Raw genomic sequence first — 22,616 nt, 5'->3', positions numbered from 1 at the left:
CTCCATACTTGGATCCCTGCAGCTGTTAAAAAGAGTTATATGAGTCTTTATGTGCTGACTTAGAAAGACTGTGTGTACATGATTTAATAGTAAATGGAAAGGAAGATTATGGAAGTTCATGCCCATTTTGTTCAAATATATACACACGCATGCATATGTATGTTTATGTAAACAAAAAATCATCTGGAAGGAAAGTCAGCTATTGACAGTGGGACAGTGGGATGGGAACAGATAAGGGGAGGCTTTTATTATGGGGTATTATTTGAATGTGTTGAAACTGGCATGAATTCACTTTCAGATTAAATAAAAGGAAAGGAAGAGAGAAAAGCAAGTCCTAGGAACTTATGGTCACCAGGCAGAAGGGACAAACAGAAGGTCCACAAATACAAAGAGGTCAAGATCATTGACCAAAGCAGGTCAGAGGGGTTAGAGCAAATGAGAGACAGGAGTCAAGAAGAGGCACTCACTGAAGACCGGGTCATGACAGGGCAGTGGGGAGGAGCAGAGACCTGGGTGACCTGATTCCAAGAGCAGTATCGTTGACTCTTTGACCTCGAGGCCACTTCCTGGAGGCTTTATGTGTGTGCAGCCGGCCCTGGCAGTCAGAAGGAGCCACCCATGGTTACACTGTACCCAGAAAGGGGCGGAAATAGCAGAGTCCAGACGATGAGGAGGTTCTCCTAAGGCAACTTAGCCTTCTAGCTTTCTCTACTTCAGGCCTACCTTGCTATATCCCCGAGGACAGAGAAGATGGAACACATCTTTTTCTTACTAGCTCTTTTCACCAAAGATCTTTCCTTCTTTGCTCATTGCAAGACTCCTCAGAGCCTTTAGCAAGGTTTTTTTTTCCCCTATTATGAATCTCTAAGATGGGATGCTGTATACAGACAGCATTTCCAAAAAACATTTGGCCACAGAGCACTCCTTCATTAGGTAATATATTTTAATTGCCATCAAGTTTTAATTACACAAGTAGTATGTGGGTGCTTGTAAAGAACCTTGTAAAGAACTTGTAAAGAACTCCGGGCTACCACACTGGAGGGAAAGACCATGTGGAAAAAGAGCACCTGGAAGATGAGACACCACAGAGAGAGAAAAGCCAAGAGGAAACGTTTGGAGGCACAGCAGCGACGCATGTGAGGCCATTTTGACCCTCTAGCTCAGCCCAGCGGAATGCGGTCACGTGAGAGAGCCAGATGGTTCTACGTGGGACAGAGAGAAGCCAGCCCTGCTGAACCCCGCCTGAAGTGTTGACTCAGAGAATCATGAGCAATTGATTTTTGTTTTAAGCCACTAAGTTTCGGTGTGGTTCGTTACGCAGCTATAGACGACCAATACATTTTCTCATCCCATCCCGTGTCAGTCTTGCCGTCCCCAAGGAAATACTATCTTGCAATTTGTTTTTATCATTACTTCGCTTTTTAAAAATAGTTCTATCAAGTTTTTCTTTTTTTTTGCAATTTCTTATGTGATTTGCAGCTGTTTTGAGCATTATAAATACAGACTCATGTTTACACGTATTTTGGGGAGCACAGAATTGTAGAATACTCAGCCAACGAAATATTATTGCAACAGTGAAAATGAATGTTGCTGCACACAAAACATGAATGGATGAAGCTTAGAGTCACAGCATTGCATTGAAAACAGCAAGTTGCAGAAGACTGTAATATAGATCATTCCTCTTTTCATATGATTATTGGCCGTTTCTTCATCTTCAGTTTTCCGGTTCTTTGTCTTTGGTTTTCTGGTTCATTTCTTTTGTCCACTTTTCTTTGGGGTTGTTTGTCTTTTTCTTATTGATTTGTTGGACTTCTTTATAAAATTTCTTTATAAATTTTAAGAAGTATCCCCCAAAACAGAGTACTAGGGATTACTTGAATCTTGAGAAACATTTCTAAGAATGGAGTTTAAAATTACCAAACCAAACCTACCAACAAAAGCCACCCTGGAAGGTATTAAAAAAAAAAAAAAAGAATGGATAAAATTAATGACAAATTGCCAGGCTCTTTGACTTCAGGGCTAAAATGTCAGGAATCAGAGACCCGAAAGAGTTTTGGGCTCCGTTGCCAGATAAGAGGCTACTTATATAAATCCACAGTGCACAGAAGTTCTAGTTTATATTTTCTTTGCTATCCATCGGAAATGCATCATTTAACTTGAGATATGGCCCCCCCTTTTACACATTGCTTAGGATAGACCAATGAATTACTATTCCTCCTAGCAGTGAATTTATATTGCACAAAGGAAAAATAGACTCCTTTAACCCCTGAAGAGTCACATTTCTTTCACTTGGGTCACTTGATAGGGCCATTATAGGCTCAGATAAGACATGTGGGACTCTGTTTAATATCGGGCAATTTTCCTGTGCCTCTTCATTTATTAAAAGAATGTATCCATTAACAGTCATTAGTACATTCTGTCAAGATGGGGGCTAAATTATCTTCAATGGCTGAAGAGAAAATGCTTTTTGAAGAAAAATAATGGCATTAATTGCTCAGTGGAATAGATAGGGCTTTCTTCGTGACAACCTCTCCCTCCCTGTCCCCCCTCCCTCCAGTGCAACTGGACACTGCTTACCTCTGTGAAAGATCCAGGCCATTTTTTCCCTGCCCTATGAGTCAGCTCCTTGCACCAGCCTGTGGCCTCTCTGGTGGCAGACCACTATCCATAGGGAATACACAGAGCTCCTCAGCCCATCACAGTGAGGCACCTTGACTGATTCCTCTTGCTCCCTAATTCATCCAAGGGTGAAAGAAGAAGGAGGCACCTCACTTAGCAATCTCATTTGAAGGGACTCCGTTTTAGCTACAGGAAGCAAATCACATTAGAGAAATAATTGCCCTCCTGTAGCTCCAAACTGAAACCCATCTCCTTTTCGCCCTTTCATTTGGAACATAGGCTCTCTGGAATGTGTGGTTCGAGGAGGGAGGTTGTAGGCGTGTGTGTTTGTGTGTGGTATGTCTTCATAATTACAAGTTTCCTATGTAGCTTTTTTATTAAAAATCTCCAAGTTCAATCAGCGAAAAGCTTGCATCTCCTAAATATGGGTGTATCCCCAGGCTTTGTCCTTCTCTTACTCCCTCCCTCTCAAGTCCCATCCATTCTCACGGGCATTAGTAATTACATCTGCCTCAGTTAAGATATGTTCAGGGGAAGGTAATAAAATACCAACTAGTAGTCATGTAAGTAATGAAGACATATAATAAATTTATGTGTAACAAAAAGGCTGGATGTAGGCAATTCCAGACTTTGTTCAGCAGACCAACAAGGACACAAGTGACCAAAGCTTCTTACCATCTTTCTGCTTTGTCATCATCCGTGTGTCAGCCATACCTCTGAATGTGCCAAGCCACATCTCTCCGACAATGTCATTCTCTCCTGACAGCGTCACAAGCAGGAAGGAAAGAGATGGAAGCAAATTGGCCTTCTCATGGAGGTCTGTTTTATCAGGGAGAAAATCCTTCCTAGACGCCCCTTGGCCATTGGCCAGAACTGGATCACATGCTCACCCCTTGACCAATCAAAGGGAAATAAGTTATCATATTTGGACTTTGGCCAGTCATGACTTAGCCTCTTCATCTGGGCCATTGCAACTCAAACACAGGTGGGATTCAGCTCAGAAGGAAAGAGAAATTTAGGAGGCAAGAGCTCCCAGATTTTATTTCCAGTCCTGACTGCTCTTCTCACTTCTAGTTCCATCTTTCCAACTGCCTGATGGGCAGCACTACCTCATTGTCTTCCTGTCACCTCAAACTCAGTCATTCAGGAAACAGATTCCTTTTCCTATCCCCTAATACTGCCTCCCATTTTTTCATTTCCTGACTTTTCCAGTGGTAATTTCATCCACCCCTTGTGGAGGATGCCACCTTTTGATGCCCTCTCAATGCCTTTCTTATCCAGTTGGTCCCCAAGGGAAGCCGATTCTTTGTCTTCCTAACATCTTCCACTCCGCCCATTGTTCTCACGGTTCTTGCCCCCCTTGCAGTCATGCTGTTCCAACTGCACATGGACCACTTCATGTCATCTGAAATGAGCCCCAGCCTCAAGGTCATGCACTCTGCAACCAGATTCACTTTCTTAAGGTCTGTAGTCCTCATTCCTCCTGTACTTAGGACCATACACCTATGGGAGAAAAATCCAACCTTCTTGGTTTGGGTTTAAGATTTTTTACATTACCTTGTGAAAAGAATTCCCCATTATTCTCTACTCAGGCCAGACTGGTCAATCCCTGTTCCCTGAAATATGCTTTATGCATTCCCTTTGTCCACACCATTCCCTATAAAAAGAAACTTCAGGGAGGCACCTCCGTGGCTCAGTCAGTTAAGCCTCTGCCTTCGGCTCAAGTCATGATCCCAGGGTCCTGGGATTGAGCCCAGCATTGGGGTCTCTGCTCAGCGGGGAGCCTGCTTCTCTTCCTCTCTCACTGCCTGCCTCTCTGCCTACTTTTGCGCTCTCTCTCTCTCTCTCTCTGTCAAATAAATAAATAAAATCTTAAAAAAAAAAAAAAAGAAAGAAAGAAAGAAACTCCAGGGTTAAATAATTAAGCAAGTGGAACTCTGCAAAGGCCACATTACTAGTGCTTTGCAATGTGTCAAAATAATAGTTGGTGCTAAATAATGATATAATACCCATTGGTGAATACTGAGGGAAGTTTGTAAAATATTCCATTCTAATGACTAAACTTCCGAAAGTTCAGAGCCCTTTTAAAAGATAAAGGGCTTGGGTGCCTCAGTTGGTTAAGTGTCTGACTCTTAACTTCAGCTCAGGTCATGATTGCAGGGCTGTGGGATCGAGCCTGCCCGGGCTGTGGGATCGAGCCTGCCCAGGCTCTGCACTGGGCATGGAGCCTGCTTAGGATTCTCTGTCTCTCTCTGCCCCTCCCCACCCCTCTCTCTCCTCTTAAAATAAATAAATGAATGAATGAATGAATGAATGAATGAATGTAGTAGCACTCTAAGCCAGGACTGCAACAGATTCTTCAAAAAAGTAGCATTTAAGTTCTACAATGTGATGTCTTCCATCAGTGGTGAGACCATTCATTTGTTCATTCACTGGTAATCAGGAGATTGCAATTTTATGGCCTGACAACTGCCACCAGAATTCTTGGCAGGAGAACTCCAAGATGTTTAGGAAAATGTCTTGACAAGTTGCTTGGGGGTAGAGAATGCAGTTCAGACAGAATCTGACTACGCTATTTTTATCAAGGTGCCTTGTCTAGGGAAAGGAAGGACTTCTCTTCTTAAGCATTTCCTCATAAAGAAAAAACAAGCCACTTCAAGAAAAATGGCAAGGTTTTCAAGACCGAGCCTTGTGTCAAGAACCAGGAGACACACTGAATTATTTTCTGTTCAAATATTTTCTAAGAACTACAGCAAAAAAGTAGGAGGCATAGGGCTTAGCTGCTAAGATTAGGTGAAGGTAGTATCTGGTACCAAGGTGCCCATCAGATTTTTCCAAAGGAAGTTGTCAAAGTACAGCTTTTTGTGGATATCTTGGGTTTATAAGCCTAGCAGGAATGCTGCATCTGTGTTACTTCAAAGCTTTGTTGAAACTCTAGGAACTCATTTCTTCATTTGGAAGATAGAAGGAAAGGGTGGCAGGACATTTTACAATACCCAGGTCTGTTTTCTATTGTATTTCCTATGCACGTCCACACATTAATGTTGATCTGACTTCTCATTGTTTGATTCACATTTCTTTGGTAAAATTGTCTATATCAGTAGTGATGCTTTTCATTTCAGCTGGCTCATACCCTAAGGGGGATTTCTGGCCCATGTAACTAGAAGAGTCCTGATGTCAAGTCCTGGGCCATCAAGTGTGGTTCCATCAGCCTCCAAGCTGCCCCTCCACCATTTGCTCTGTCCGTCCCTCTTTTCTGGGTTGACAACATACTCAGGCCAACATCAAGGTGACTGTAGCATCTCGTGGCTTTTCAATCTGGCGGTAACAATGTCCACAGGAAGAGGGACCACTTGGCTCAGTAACACCACTTTTTTTTTAAATTAATATATAATGTATTATTTGCCCCAGGGATACAGGTCTGTGAATCATCAATCTTACACAATTCACAGCACTCACCATAGCACATACCCTCCCCAATGTCCATCACCCGGCCACCCTATCCCTTCCCCGCTACCCCCCAAAAACCCTCAGTTTGTTTTGTGAGATTAAGAGTCTCTTATGGTTTGTCTCCCTCCCGATCCCATCTTAAGAGTGAGACCCTCTTACGCTGCCAAACCTTCCATTTCATCTCGTTTCCCAGAATTTGGTGAGATGCCCACTCCTGAACCAACCCCCTTGGCCTGAGGAATGCCACACACTAATTGTCTCAGGTATGGATTCCTGGTCTAATGAATCTCTGTGGCAAAGGGGGAAGATTGCTTAGACCAATGGAGCCCACGCTGCAGTGGGAGGCGACTCCCTGAACCTCAGGCCCACGTGGACCTGAACAGAACTCCCTGAACAAAAATCAGAGAGTTGCCAGAAACAGACAAAAGGAAATGGATGCTGGGCAAGCATCCTCAGAAGTTCCTTCTGTACAGAACTGCAGAATACCTATTTCATCTCACACCCCTGAACAGGATACAGGCATGTCTGATAACCAGAGGCTGTAATGTTCACAGAGTTCAAGCCTGCCAGATCTTTATCTAACAGAGTCTAAAAATTTCCACAAGGAAACGGGAAACATGTAAACAATTACAGCTCTGTGGGTAACTGTACACCAGCATACGTGAAACCAATTGTTCCCACTCCATATGGGATACTAATCAGCTTAATTACATGGGGAAAAAAAAAACTCAACCAAAACCACTCCATGGTTTCATCAGAGGAAAACCAAAACAGCTGAAAAATATGCTTTCTTTGAACAGAAAAACAGGTAAAATGTTGGAAAAGATCAATCAAAAATGAAATAGTCTTTAATTGCTGTTTTTTTTTTCAACAGAGGAACAGAGAAGACATCGGAAAATATATTCTTTTCAGATAGAAAAATAGAATGTTAGAAAAGATCAATCAGAGACTGAGCAGTTTTTAGTTGTCAATCATTAATATCCATTTTTTTTTTTTTTAGTATATGTGCTGCCGAAGCGAGCACTAATATCCATTTTTTTATTCTGCCACCGAGTTTACACTCAGCTTTTACATAATGTCTGCAAGACACTATGTTTGTCAGTTTTGTGGGTGTGGCGAGCAGTCTGTCAATCTCACCCTGCTTTGGGCTCAAACTGACTTAGAAGTACAGTTGACCCATTCTTCCAACAAAACCCCCATTGAGGGCTTCTGACGTACCAGGCTGCCCCGTGCCTGCTGCCTCATCACGTGCTCAGCCAGCTGCCTTCCTTCCTTTCAGAGGAAGAGGATGCTTTGGAGGCCATCATCCAATGCCCTTCTTTCGAGCACACTGATCCTTTCTCAGATGGGTCACTGATTTACTGGGCTCCCACTACCACGAAAGAGCAGTCCAAAGACTCTCTGGGAAGATAAAGAGAAATCACTGGCATAGCTTTTGTTCCTGAGACCCTCGCGACCTTTCTGGAGATAGAGCACCACCAGAAAAGAAAGAAGAGCCCATCTTCTTTCAAAGAGTTGGTGAGCTGACACCTGAAGGGCAGGTAGTTGCAGGAGCAAAATAGGTCTTCCAAGTCCCAGGTTACCATGGTATGCATGCAGGGTGGGAAGGGAGTCTGCACGAATGCAGAACAGTCAGGATGAACCAGTCAAGGCTCAATTGTGGAAGGCTTGGAAGTCAGATATTGGTTAGGCCCATGGGCTAAGGAACAGGCAATAGCTTGCATCTCAAAAGGAAAGCTGTGAAAGCTTCCTCCCCACCCCCAAAAATCATGCATGTTGGGCAGCCAAAGTGATATAGTGGAAAGAATAAAGCCTTTGGGGTCCAGCTAACCTCGGGTTGAAACCTGGCTCAACCACTTACCAGCCATGTGATCTTGGGAAAGCCATTTATCCTCTCTAAGGCTGTTTTCTCATGTAAATAAAGAAATGAAGTCTGGGTTCTAAAGTTGTGCTGTGTAGTGTGGTAGACATCGGCCCTAGTGGCTATTGACTTGAAATGCAGCTAGTAGTCAATATTCAGATGTACTCCAAGTGTGCAATGTACACGAGATTTGGAAAATTCAGTATGAAAAAGTAAAAGGAAGAAAAAAATTTCATGATTCTTCATATTGATTATATGCTGAAATGATGACATTGGATATATTGGGTTAAATAAAATATATTGTGAAAATTCGTTTTGTCAGTTTCTTTTTTACCTTTTTTAATGAATCTACTAGAAAATTTGAAATTACATGGTCATAATGTTGGGCAAAGCAAGAAACAGTTATTTTTCTCTAGCAGAAACTGGAAGTAGGTGGGGTCCCTGGGTGGCACAGTTGGATAAGCCTCCAACTCCTCATTGGGCTCAGGTCACGATCTCAGGGTCATGAGATCAAGTCCACATTGGGCTCTGCCCTGGGTGTGGAGCCTGCTTAAGATTCTCTCTCTCCTTCTTCCTCTATCCCTTCTGACTCTCTCTCTGTCTCTCAAATAAATAAATCTTTGAAAAAAAAAAAGAAAGAAAGAAAAGAAACTGTAAGTAAAATGTTGTTCCCTAATATCTTTAAAATCAGTGAGTATGGTAATTTGCAAATGTGGCCACGATTTCTATCAATGCTGTTTGGCCATGTCCTTCTACTCAGACTCTGGGCTGGGCTTGCTACTTGCTTTGCTGTTGTGACTTGAGCAAACAGGATGCAAACAGAGGCTGTCAGACTGCTTGTGCATCAGGGCTAACTCTCTTGCGCTCTTGGGAACTTCACAGCTAAGTGAATAAAATCAAGCTAAACCTGCTGAATGACGAAAGGTATGTGGTCAAGTTTCCCCACTGCCCCAGCTGTCACAGAGCCAACCACCAGACGTGTAAGCAAGGCCATTCTAGGTCATCCAGCCCCAAATCAGCTGATCTCGCTGACCCAGAGAATCATGAGAAATAATAAATGTGTATTGTTTTAGCATAAGACTTGGGCTGTCTTGTGCAGCAAAAGTTAACTGGTAGAGTGTGCATGGGTCCATAACAACCATGATATGAGTAGAATCATCAGCAGAGTCTGGGGAAGAATGGAGATTGATAAAATCCAGTTAATCTGGTGTCTATTTGAGGGGTGAGCTTCCAACTTCATTCATACACACACATACACTGACATATCTCCCCCCCAACTCACACACACACGCAACTCAGAGAATTGGAAATGTGGCTTCAAACAGATTGAAGATCTCATACAGGATTTTCCAAACATTTGAGGTATAAAGATTTCTTTTTTAAGAAAGGTTTTATTTATGTATTTGAGAGAGAGAGAGAGAGAGAGAGAGAGAACAAACACAAGCAGAAGGAGTGACAGAAGAAGAGGGAGAAGCAGGCTTTCCGCTGAGCAGGGAGCCCGACGCGAGACTCAGTGCCAGGACCCCAGGATCATGACCTGAGCAGAAGGCAGACACTTAACCAACTGAGCCACCCAGGTGTCCAAGATTTCTTTTTCTGATGGCAAAACACTTGGACACCTGTATTCTGGTAGTTGTTTATTAATATCTATCTTTTGACTGAGAGCATTTATAATGCCCACAGAGCCCTTGCAGGTACCTACATGCATTTGTGAAATTGAAGTAAAAGAGGGCTTTCCAGATGGATCAATTAAAAAATGATGCCACTCAGGGGTGACTCAGCCCCAAAGTAGGACAAATGGTTCGTAGAAGGGAGGTGGGGCTGGTTTCAACCCTGGTATGAGCCCCTTAGCTGGGCACTTTGGGCCGGTGGACAGTCCATGTAAACATAGGGAAGGCCTGGATTCAGTAAAGCTTCAGAATAAAATTGGGTTTGGCTTATAGGAATGCTGTCTGGATGGATTTGAAAAATAGTCACCATTTTACAGAGGAGACAAAAAAAATAAAAAATAAAAAATAAAAAATAAAAAAAAACCACTTTGAGGGTTGAAATGGATTCAGAGACTCCTTGCTATGATTTTACACTTCCCCAAGGGTCTGTAGTCTAGAGCTGGGTTGAGACTACTTAAGACTGTGTCTGATGGCCACAGTGGGTCAAGAATGAGAGTGACATTGCCCATCTCTGGACCAAACTGAGTTCACAACTGCAGATCAAGTGTGAGAATTGAGGAAGGAAATACAGTGACACCTTACCACTCTGCCCCACATTAAAATCACAGGACTTGGTGCTAAATGAATCCTTTTACGTTTTGTTCACACATATTTTTCTGCAAAAAAAAAAAAAAAAAAAAAGCCTACACATGAATAATTTTCACATAAAATTCTGAGTTATTAATAACACTTAGCTTGAGCCATGAGTTAATTTAGCCACTCAGCTCTCCCAGCTTAACCAAAATGTGCCACCTGAGAAATTGCTTCAGTATGTCAAGATTCCCCCAAAAGGGCACCGATTCTAGAGTTGGGCATTGACGCATTATTCCATCACCCCTCACATTCAGCCAAACACTGAATTAAATTTAAAAATATGCCTTCATATCTGTTGACTGTTCCGTGGAGACCCTGTGATCCCTGTAACAATGCCTCATGTTTATACGAGGTATTCACGTTCTAAGGCCTTTTGTTAAGCCACAAATCATAAACCATAGAACTGTTTTTATAGTTAAAATAATTTTTTCTTTCACAGTGATCTTATGAGATGACAAGGGCAACCATTACACTTTTACCTGTTTTAGAGATGAGGGAAATTGAGGGACAGAGATGATATTCTTTTTTTTTTTTTTTTTTTTTTTTAAGATTTTATTTACTGGGGAGGGTATGTGCTATGATGAGTGCTGTGAAATGTGTAAACCAGACGATTCACAGACCTGTACCCCTGGGGATAAAAATACATTATATGTTTATTAAAATAAAAAAAATTAAAAAAAAAAAAAAAAGATTTTATTTACTTATTTGACACACACAGAGAGAGAAAGTACAAGCATGGGGAGCAATAGGGGGAGGGGGGAAGCAGGCTCTCCACTGATCAGGGAGTCTGATATAGGACTCTATCCCAGGATCCCAGGATCGTGACCTGAGCTGAAGGCAGACACTTACCCAACTGGGCCATCCAGGGGTCCCAACAGAGATGATACTCTCAAAATGATTAGCAGACTAGTCAGTGCAGAACTGTCTCCACTATATGAAGCTGCTCTGTACCGGGCAATAGGAAATCACAGGTACCATATTTCTCAACTCATTAGCTAACTCAGGCCAGTAGGCATACTGGCAAATGTTTAACAAGTGATCTCCAAATGACAAAGCCATAATTTGCAGCACTTGCCAATTTCCATGGTATAAATACTTCTACCGATGCTGATTTCTAGCTACCTTATGATATCACCCACTGCGCTGGGAAGCAACGCTCAGCAGTACACCATTGGTTAGGGATTCTGTACAATAGACCTAAGTAACCTCAAGAACATGATAATAGTGAAATGTAGTAAAATCACAAGAATGTGAAGAATTTTGAGTATTTATTACCTCTACTTTTCAATAGAATTTAATCCTAAATTTGTATAATTTGATTTTTAATAATGCCTAAGTTTATGTGATTTAATTTTTAATATCACCCAATTCCTGAAAATTTAGCAACTGGCTCCCATATTCAGGAGGAGCTAATTCCACATGCCCTAGACATAAGCCCTCCTTTCACATTACTTGAAATTTAAAATAAAATACAAATCACCCTGGAGCGCCTGGGTGGCTCAGTGGGTTAAAGCCTCTGACTCTGGCTCAGGTCATGATCTCAGGGTCCTGGGATAGAGCCCAGCATCAGGCTCTCTGCTCTCAGCAGGGAGCCTGCTTCTTCCTCTCTCTCTCTGCCTGCCTCTTTGCCTGCTTGTGATCTCTGTCTGTCAAATAAATACATAAAATCTTTAAAAAAAAAATACAAATCACCCCTAGGGAGCATGGTGTACACCTTAACACCGTCCTCCCCGACCAACACACATATTTTGAGAATTTTTAAGTTGCACAAGTGAAGGCGTAGCAATTTGTGGATGGCCTAGGCTAAAAGTCAAAGAAAAGTGCTGGAACAAACTGTTGGTTCTCAATCTGGGTGGCACATTAGAATATCTTCAGGGAGCCTTAACCATTTCCGATTTCTGGGTCCCACTCTGATTTTAATTCAGACTTGTTCTGGGATGGGCCCTGGCATCATTTTTATTTGTTTTTAAAGCTTCACTGTGATTATTATATGCAGCCAAGGTTGAGAACCCCTGCATAATAAAAACAAGAATAATAATAACCATCTGAATGGAAGACCAGATTAGTTAAGAAAGGGCAAGCTTTATTTACCAGGGTGTTGAACATCAATGTCTGTGTCCTTTCCCATTGTTATTGTTAATTCAGTGTATTCTCTGTACCCATAAAGAACTACCTTGTTTAAGAAAAAATGAAAACTGGGGGCGCCTAGGTGGCTGGGTGGGTTAAGGGTCTGCCTAGGGCTCAGGTCATGATCTTAGGGTCCTGGGATCGAGCCCCACATTGGGCTCCTTGCTCAGAGGAGAGTCTGCTTCTCCCTCTGCTTCTGCCTGCTGCTCTCCCTGCTTGTGCTCTCTCTGTGTCAAAAAGAAAATAAATAAAATCTTTTTAAAAAATGAAAAAATGAAAATCAAACCAGCAGGTAACACATTGGCCTAGATGAAAGGCTCTGAGCCCGATTTGGTGGCAGGGAGAGACCTGACCCAGCACAAGGCATCACAGTGTTCCAGCAGGCTGGACTTTTTTGCACTCTCAGTGGGAAAAACGCTTGTAAGGCAAATCAATATGTAAACAAGGGCAATATTTGGTATTCTTAAGAAGGAAAGCTAAGAACTCTTTCTGAGTACTTGTAAAATTATTCTGAATAGGGCCCCTGACCAAACAATGACTTTGCTAATTTACAAACCACTCCTCTTACTGATTAAGAAAGACGCAGAGAATCCTACAAAGGGAAGAGTGGTTTTACCATTTTCATCATTGGTGTTTGTCAGGGATTTGAGATAAGAGGTCTGCATTTATTCGGGAATATTCTAAAATAGAGGCTTTTCGATAGCACACGTATACCTAGAGATCTTTATTTTACTCAAGAGAAAATGTAAACTCTATCAGTCAGTTGGTGGTGGGATTATGATTGCATACCTTTGTCAAAACTCCAAGAACTGCACACTGAAAGTAGGGAATTTCACTGTAAGTAAATGACACCTCAATTTTTAAAAAATGAACACAGGGATAGGCACAGATAAATGTTTGCGAAGGGAAGGAAAGACACAGGAAGACTTTCTTTTTCATTTCGCTAAACTGGAAAGTTTTCACTCTCTCAATAAAAATACATTAGTCTCGGCTATTAAAATAGCTCTTTTTTATTTTCTTTAAGATTTTTATTTATTTATTTGACAGAGAGAGAGCACAAACAGGGGGAGCAGCAGAGGGAGAGGAAGAAGCAGGTTCCCCGCTGAGCAGAGCCCAACCCTGGGCTCTATCTCAGGACCCTGGGATCATGACCTGAGCCAAAGGCAGACTCTTAACCGACTAGCCATCCAGGTGCCCCTAAAATAGATCTTCTGTAGATGCTGTTTGCATTGCAGGCCAGCATCTCCTCTGCCCTGAGACTAAAGACCTACTCAGCTGCCTGTGTAATCATGGGTGCCCTGTTTAAGCCAAGCTATTTGTCTTTGAGAACCAATAGAATCAGGCATTAGAAATCATGGTATCACCTAGAATAAATTTTCTGTGAATTTAAAAGCAACCATAATAGAATGTTTGCCATATGTCAGGCACTGTAATGGGATGATCAATTTTCTTTTTTCTAATGGGACCATTCTGGCTCCTATGCTGAGAAGCGTTAGAGATGATGGGAGGAAGGGGGTGTGAACACAGTGGAAGCAGGGAGGCTCCTGGGAGGGTATTGCAACACGCAAGTGAGAGATGATGATGGCTTGTCCACAGTGAAGACAGTGGGAGTGGTAAGACATGATTGCATTCTAGATATTTTGAAGACAGAGTCCACAATTTTTGTCAATAGATTGGATTTAAGGCCTTTAGAGGAAAAAAGGAGTCAAATATGCCTTATAAATTTGAGCCCCTGAACAGCTAGAAGGAATGAGTTGCCATTTCCTGGGATGGGGAAGATGGAGAAGAAGCAAGCTTCAAAGGACAGAAGGTGAGGTGTCCAGCATGTTGTGGGTAAGACATCTACTAGCTGTCCAGTAGCGTTTTCAAATGGGTGGTGGGATGCATGAGTCTGGAGGTCGTAGGAAGGGTCAGCACTGGGGGTGGATGAGCTGCAGGCATGACGCTGGATAACCAAGCATTGGGGGAAGGGGGGGGAAGAGAAGAGGGCCAAGGGCGAGGATCTGGGACACTGCAACTTTAGGAAGTCATGGAAGTAAGGAGCAACTGGCAGATGAGACTGAGCAGGAGCAGCTAACAAGGTAGGAAGAGGGTGGTGTCCTGCAGGATGACGGAAGAAAGGGTATCAATAGGGGAAAGATCTGCTGTATCAAGAAGATCTTGGAGGCCAAAACTTCAGCGAGGCGTCCCTGGATCCCAGTCCATGAGGCCACCCTTCCTTCCTCACTCTCACCTTCCCCCTTCTCTCTGTCACATGTCTTATTACACTTCCCTGTAATCTAACTCGAGCTCTGCTCTTGGTCATTTCACTGTTTCCAGGGCCTAGCATATGCTCAATAAATGGTTATTGACTAAACAAAAGATGAATGAATGAGCAAATGGTCAGGGGCGAGGACTGAACCTGAGAGAAGTTTCGATGCCTCTCATCCCCAACATCCAAGGAAATGTGTTCTTTGTCAAGGGCCCCCAGGGTCAGGGTTGAGCTGGAGCCTCTTAGACTGATTCACGTCAACCGTTATATTTTCAGGAATTCTGAGAGCTGGCTCTTAGAAACACCCATAATGTAAAACTATATTGTGTAGGGACTCCTGGGTGTTTCAGTCAGTTAAGCGTCTGCCTTCGGCTCAGGTTATGATCCCAGGGTCCTGGGATCGAGTCCCACGTTGAGCTCCCTCCTCAGCAGGGAGCCTGCTTCTCTCTCGCTCTCCCTGCACCTCCCTCTGATTGTGCACGCTAGCTCTCCCTCTCTCTCTCTCTCTCTCTGACAAATAAATAAATAAATAAAATCTTTGGGGGGAAAAACTGTATTATTGCAAACATACCTAAATAAATACATTAAAAACAAAGGTGACAAATACTCAAAAATCTCCACATCCCCATTATTTCACTACGTTTTACTATTCCTCGTGCCCTCAACTTTACAGCTTCTATTGTATCTGAATGGTAGAAACACTCTAACGTGGTTGGCTATTGGCTACCCCCTCCCACCAAGACTGTGGTGAGAAGACTGGCACTGCAGCAACAATCACTTTCTCCAAATCAGGACTGTTCCCCCGAGTCTGTTGTTAAACATCTGCCTTCTGACCACTGGTTATTCTGAATTTCCTACATCAGCCTCCAGTAGGCAACCTTCCTTCAGTGGGGAGGAAAAACACCACTGAATTCTCTGAGAAAGGAGCATTTTCTTCTTTCAGCTGCTTTTACTTGTGAGGATTGCAGGTGGACAAAACAGTGGATTCACTGAATTTCTTCTCTCCCACCAGCAGTCTGATGGTGCGCAGACACCTGCCCTGTGTTTAGGGCCATCCATCCAATGGGTTTCAACATCACCACGGATGATGACTCCTCCCCCTGCCACCGCCCCGCAGCCTCGTCTGCTGGGTTCTTATGAGAGAAAAAGTTTAGATTTATAAAAATCACTCATTATTATTTAACTGGGTCGGCAGCTGAGCTGGTTATGAAACGTGTGTCTGGATCGGAAATGTGGGTATAAACTGCCAGACTTTAAGGAATTTTTTTAAAAAGCATATATGGTAAATGTGGAGGAGAGTCAGATTATTCCCTTTGAAAGCTAGGACTCTACCCTGCTTCCTCTCCAGGTCTCTTTCCAGCTCCCCGATGATGCAATTCTTCTCCCCACTGGAGTGCATTATGCTCTCTTTAAAGACCCAGAGCTAATGGAATGCTGAGAAAATCAATCCTTTCTTATTATGCAGGCCTGCTGTTTGGTAAATGGAAAGCAAATTCTTTCTCCTTCTAAGTAGGCAAAAAGACAGCCCTGGGAGACACCTTGATTATACCCTCTGCGTGTCCTGAATAAGAGTCTACACACCATATCCGTCTTTAACATACATTTAATTTGAAAGGCCAGGTGCATATCCACTCACAGTTCAATGGAGAGACAGCACACACGCACTCTCTCTATCCCTCTATCTGTCTCTCTCTCTCTCCTCTTAAGAGGGCACATAACAGAATGCGACACTTTGGAGGAGATCTATTCAACTGACGTCTAACATCCATAATCATATCTACCATTTATTAAACGTTTACTATGTGCCAAGTAACAGGCTCTAAAGATCTTTTTAAAACAACAACAACAAGGTGTATTGTATTTTTATCCCCCTTTTGCACTGAGCAAACCAGGAGATAAATGGACTGAGGTCGCTGTAGGGAGTGCAGTCCGGATTTAAACTCGGTTCTATCTGACTCCAGAGCCAGGGTTACTAAACACTTTGTTCCATGCCGATGACCATGTCAGTCTTACTTTTCACTCTCTTGGTTAAAGACTTCTTCGCTCACATTGGCAGGCTGAGTTCCTAGGGAAGCAGAAATAGTCGGAGACCAGCAGGTCTGATGTCTACTCAGGAGAGCTCTTGAAATTAACACCTGTGGTGGGGAGGAGAGGGGGAGGATTGCATGGACACAGGGAGAAGTCATGGCAAGAAAATTTCAACTAATCCCCAGGGGGACTTTTGACGATAGGATGGCCTTCAGAGTTCCCCTGAATTGGGGTAAGATTGACAGACTCTACTCCCATGCAGACCAGTCATTGGATGTAGGCTGCTCCAGGAAGCTGGCATGAGCTTGGGCAAGATGGCTACCTTCAAGAAAGACCCCAAGAGGACTGAGAGGAAGGGCCATCTGCTAGCAGCACGCCATGAAGCCCACAGAGTAAGCCCTTCAGTCCTGAAAGGGGATCTGGGCAACATGTCCCTGCTCCTCCCTCTACCCTCAGAATATACTCCACTCTTTTTCTGACCTGCGAGGCCCCTCACAACCTAGCCCCTGCTATGTCTCCAGCGTCATCTTCTCCACTGCCTATTGCCTAACCCAGATGCACTCAGCTCCTCAAGAGGTTCTTAAATATGCAGCTGCTTTCGTGATTTGTGCATACACTTCCCGCCTACAAGGATGACCTTGCCTGCTATGTCAGGCTCTTCTGGCCCTTGTAACCAACCACCACCAACTAAGTGCTTTAAAACAAAGTACATTATTTCTTCACAGTCCTGGAAGTCAGGAGCCTGAACCTCGGTTCCACTAAGGCAAAGCAAAGGATGTCATCAGGGCCATGCTCCCTCTGAGAACTCCGGGAAAGAATCCAACTGTCTTTTCCAGCCTCTGGAGCTGCATTCTTCACATTCCTTGGCTGGCAGTTCCTTCCTCTGTCTTCAAAGCCAGCTGGGAAGTAAATATCTTGTTTCCTCGTTGTCACCTGCACTTCTGCTGCTGTTACATCTGCCTTTGTCACCCTCCTCCAAGGGTTCTTGTGACTGCATATGGGGGTGCACCAGATAATGTGGGGTAATCTCTACCCTGCCTCAAGATAACTACTCACATCTGTAAGGCTCTTTTGTCCTATAAGGTAACACGCGCAGGCTCCAGGGGTAGGGACCTGGATATCTTTGGGGCCATGATTCCACCTACCACAAATGCCTAAACCCGCCTCCCTCTCTTTCAAGTTCCAGATCAAGCAGCACCTCTTCTGTGAAACTCCCTGACATTCTCAGGTAGACCGAATTGGCACCCCTTTTTCACTCCTCAGCGCGTTGTCCATGTCTCTCTTCTATCAGTTACCCTGTTACGCCATCATTCATTCAAGGAACTGTGAGTTCATTCATTCACTGAGCACCTCCCGTGTGCCAGGCACTGTGCTTAATTCTTGGGGTCACAGCAGTGAACAAATGGGACAAAAAGCCTGGCCCTGTCTAGTTTCTGTTCCAATGTAGACAGACAACTTAAAAAGTTAACATAAATACCGTGTTAGAAAGAAACAAATAGGCAAAAAGAAGAAGAAGAAAAGAAGAGCACAAGTAAGAGTCAGATATAGGAGATTAGGAGTGTGGCAGAGGAAGACAGAGACAGTTGCAATTTGAAACGGGTGGCCAAGGAAGGCCTCCATGAAACGGTGATGGTTGAGTAAAGCCTTGAGGGTGATTTGGATGGATGCCTGGCAGAAGAGCTTTCTGGGTAGAGGGACGTGCCAGCGCCAAGGTTCTGAAGATAGAGTATGGCTTATGTGTTTGGGGAGGTAAGAAAAGAGTTCCTGGAGCATTTTGTGCAGAGGGGTAATGTGAGCTGACTTGTAATAGGACCCCTTTCCTGGGGCTGTCACATGCAGCCACATGGGGCAGACCATCCACAGCACAGTCGAGGGGGTTCCTTTTACATTGAGTCCATGTACATAGACCATACATGAAACATAGCAACTGTAATGACTCCTGGTTGAGGGAAAATGAAGGAGATGCCAGGGTGGAAGCAAGAAGACCAATTAAAAGGTCTTTATAATAATAATCCAGGCAATGTATCTACTGCTAGGACTGTTGCATCCCCAATACCTAGAACAGTGCCTGGAACATAGTAGGCAGACAAAGAATGAATTGCCTACATTCTGTATCACAGTGTAAGGTAGACTTGAGGACTCATATCTGTGTATTCCCTGGGCACTCACTCGTTACTTCTTGGATTCATATTCTCAAATGAAGTGGTAGACCCGGTGATTTTTCAAATCTAAAATTCTGTCAACCCAACTGCCATCTGGCCTTCTCCACTAGGATGTTCCAATATCATTCCCAATTCTACATCTTTAAGCTGATTTTATCCCTTTCCCCCCTCCCCACCTGAAACAACTTCCTCCCGGCTTTCCTCACCTGGTGATGGAGGCATCATTTTCCTTCCCAGGTTTAAAATCAATTATTTTAACCAACCTTGTCTAGGTCCAAGTCGTGGGACACCTCCTTTTTCAATTCCACTTCCCATCACCCGATCCTGTTCTTGCCATATCTCCCCAGGAGCACACAATGCCTTCCATTCTCTATCTGCTACCAAGTTTCTGCTTCTTGCCATCCTTCCCCACTCTTGGGATGTCCTTTACTCTACCTCCAGGACCTACATCCAAGCTCAAGTCCTTCATGGTCCTTCATTAGTCCTTACTGGCCCCATCTCACCATAATCCTATCCTCCTCAAAATTCCTCTGCCCTTTGTGGTCTGGCATTTGGAAATATCTTTGGAAGAAGTGTTGAGTAGGGAAAAGATTGAAACTTTTGGAGGCAGTCAGTTGGGATTCAAATCCCAGCTACCTCCTAGTATGGGATCTTGAGAATTCATTCATACCCTCTAAGCCATAGTTTCTTGATATTCTTGATAAAAGATTAAAACTTTAAAAAGTCTATTTCATAGACCTGTGTGAGCATCCAAAGATAAGGTTTACAAAGGCACTCCGTAAATGCTGATCCTTCTTCCTTGCCTGCTTGTCCCTTGCCCGCAGTTCTGCTGCTTGCACTTGGCCTTTCCATACCACCTTATTTTATTCAGTTAAGTTCTTATTTATAAATACAGGTTAATAACACACTTATTTCAGGCCGTAACAGCCCAGGTTAGAACACAAGTTTTCGGAAACCCTTTCTCAGTAATTACCTACTTAGATGTGCATCAAAATCATCTTAAAATTGTCACTGTCAGTTTTTTAAACTTATTTGGATATTTTCAAATACACTCTACCCTAGAAAAGAGTACTGTAATGAACCTCCACGTACCTGTTACTCAGCTTCAATAATTCTTAGCCCGTCTTGTTTCATCTATCCCTTACTCTAAATTTTTATTTCCTAAGCATTTTTCCCCCAGAGTATTTCATTTTATTTTATTTTAAGATTTTATTTATTATTTGACAGAGAGAGACATAGCGAGAGAGGGAACACAAGCACGGGGAGAGCGAGAGCCTGATGCGGGGCTCAATCCCAGGACCCTGGGATCATGACCTGAGCCGAAGGCAGAGGCTTTAACCCACTGAGCCACCCAGGTGCCTGACCCCCGGAGTATTTTAAAGAAAATCTCAGTCATCATATTGTTCTACTCATAAATAATTTAGTAAGTATCTTTACTACGTAAGGACTAGTTTTAGTTTGCTAGGACTACCATAACAAAATACCATAGATTCAGTGGCTTAAACAACAGAAATTTAGTTTCTAACAATTCTGGAATCTAGAAATCCAAGATCTAGCCTCAACAAGTTTGGTTTTTCCCGAGGCCTCTCTTCTTGGCTTACATGCAGATGGCCACCCTTTCACTATAATCCCACATGGCCTTTTCTCTCTGCGCATGAACTTGTGGTGTCTCTTCCTCTTTGTATAAGGACCCGAAGCCTATTGGATTAGATCTCATTTAATCTTATGATCTCATTTAATCTTAATTATTTCCTTAAAGGCCCTGTCCCGAAAAATAGACACATCGGGGGTTAGGGTTTCAACATTTAAATTTGGGGGGAACACGATTCGATCCATAACAAGACTTTAAAAAAAAACATGATTATAACATCATTATTATACCTAAAAAACGATAATAATTGTTTACTATTATCTAATATCCTGTCCATGTCCAAACTTTCCTAGTTGCCCCCAAAACATTTTTTTAATAGTTGGTATGTTGAGTATATATCCTGCGAAGTGAGCACAATGATTGATTTGTATAAATTAAGGTTCAGAAGGTGGCACATTGTTTTAGAAATACAGATTCTCAGGCCCTACCCTGGAATTGGGTGTTAGCTTCCACCTAGCTGCATCTTCAGAAGGCAGCTTCTATGGAGTCATGATAATTTTTTATTGTTATTTTACCCCAATGGAAGTTTGACCATAAATATTTTCATCAAAATTACGCCAACATTGGTAGATTCCCATCAAGAAAGTAATTTCTAGAGTAAATGTCTTTTTTTATTGAAGTATAGTTGACATACAATATCCTATTAGTCTCAGATGTACAACATAGTGATCAACAATTAGATACATTACATAATGCTCTGCACCATAAGTGTGGTCACCATCTGTCACCATGCAACATTATTGCAATATTATTGACCATATTCCCAATGCTATACTTTCCATTCTTGTGATTTATTTATTTTGCACATTTGTATCTCTTAACCCCTTCCACCTATTTTACCACTCCTTAACCTCTTCCCTTTCTGACAACTACCAATTTGTTCTGTGTACTTACGAGTCTGTTTCTGGTTTTTTGCTTGTTTATTCATTTGTTTTGTTCTTAAATTCCACATATGACTGAAATCATATGGTATTAGTTTTTCTCTGTTGGACTATTTCACTTACCACAATATCTTCCAGGTTCATCCATGTTGTCACAAACGGCAAGACTCCTTTTCCTTTTTATGGCTGAGTAATATTCCATTGTATATACATATATATGACATCTTTATTCATTCATTGTCAGTGGACACTTGGGCTGCTTCCATAGTTTGGCTATTGTAAATAATGCTACAATAAACTTACGGCTGCAATTTCTTTTTGAATTGTGTTTTTGTTTTCTTTGGGTAAATATCCAGAAGTACAATTATAGGATCATGTGGTATTTCTATTTTTAACTTTGACGGTCCTCATACCATATCTCTTCCTACCAACTGTGCATGAGGGTTCCCAGAACAAGTATCATTAAGTAATAAAATTCATTGATCAATTTCCCCTAGAGCATAATTCATTTCCAGTTTTACCACTTTTATTATAGTTTATGGGAATTATTTTTGTCAGCATTAATTCTTTTTCCGTTTAAATGATACAACAAGATCTGATTCATTATCAGGTTTTCATCCATGTCGAATTTTGCTAGTTATAACATTTGCATTTGTGAGTTTCTTTTTGTGGCCATTATTTCTACCAACTCCAATTGTTTCCCAGTTAGATTTGGAGGTCTACATTTTTTTTTAAGATGTTATTTATTTATTTGAGAGAAAGACAGAGGTAGTGAGAAGAGATCATTAGAAGGGAGGAGAGGGAGAAGCAGGGTCCTGCCGAGCAAGGAGCCCAATGCGGAACTCAACCCCAGGACCCTGGGATCATGACCCAAGCCAAAGCCAGACACCAAACAGACTGAGTCACCAAGGTGCCCCCTGGAGGTCTACATTTTGTCAAGATTTTATTCTTTGGGCCATTTTTCATCAATAATCATTTTTTTCCCTGTATGTAGTGTTAGCTACTGTTACTCTTATTTTGTGTTGGTTATTTCCATCAGGGATATTCCTTATTACTCTGATAATAGACTGAGAACTTAGATTTATTTCTACTTTTCCATGAAAAAACATTATGTATCTAAGACATAGCAAGGGAGATGAGGTGTAGGAGTTAGAAGATGTGGAAAAGAGACACGCACAGGGGAGATGGAGACAGATTGAGACAGAAGCAGCAGCTATCTTCAGATAGTATTTGCTAGGCTCTCTGAGGGGTCCGGATGTCTTGAGGGTCAAAATGACAAGATT

Source organism: Martes martes (genome assembly GCF_963455335.1).
Source record: "Martes martes genome assembly, chromosome: 1".
Classification (NCBI taxonomy): domain Eukaryota; kingdom Metazoa; phylum Chordata; class Mammalia; order Carnivora; family Mustelidae; genus Martes; species Martes martes.
The sequence above is the reverse complement of the archived record's forward strand: the minus strand, read 5'-3'. Positions refer to the sequence as shown.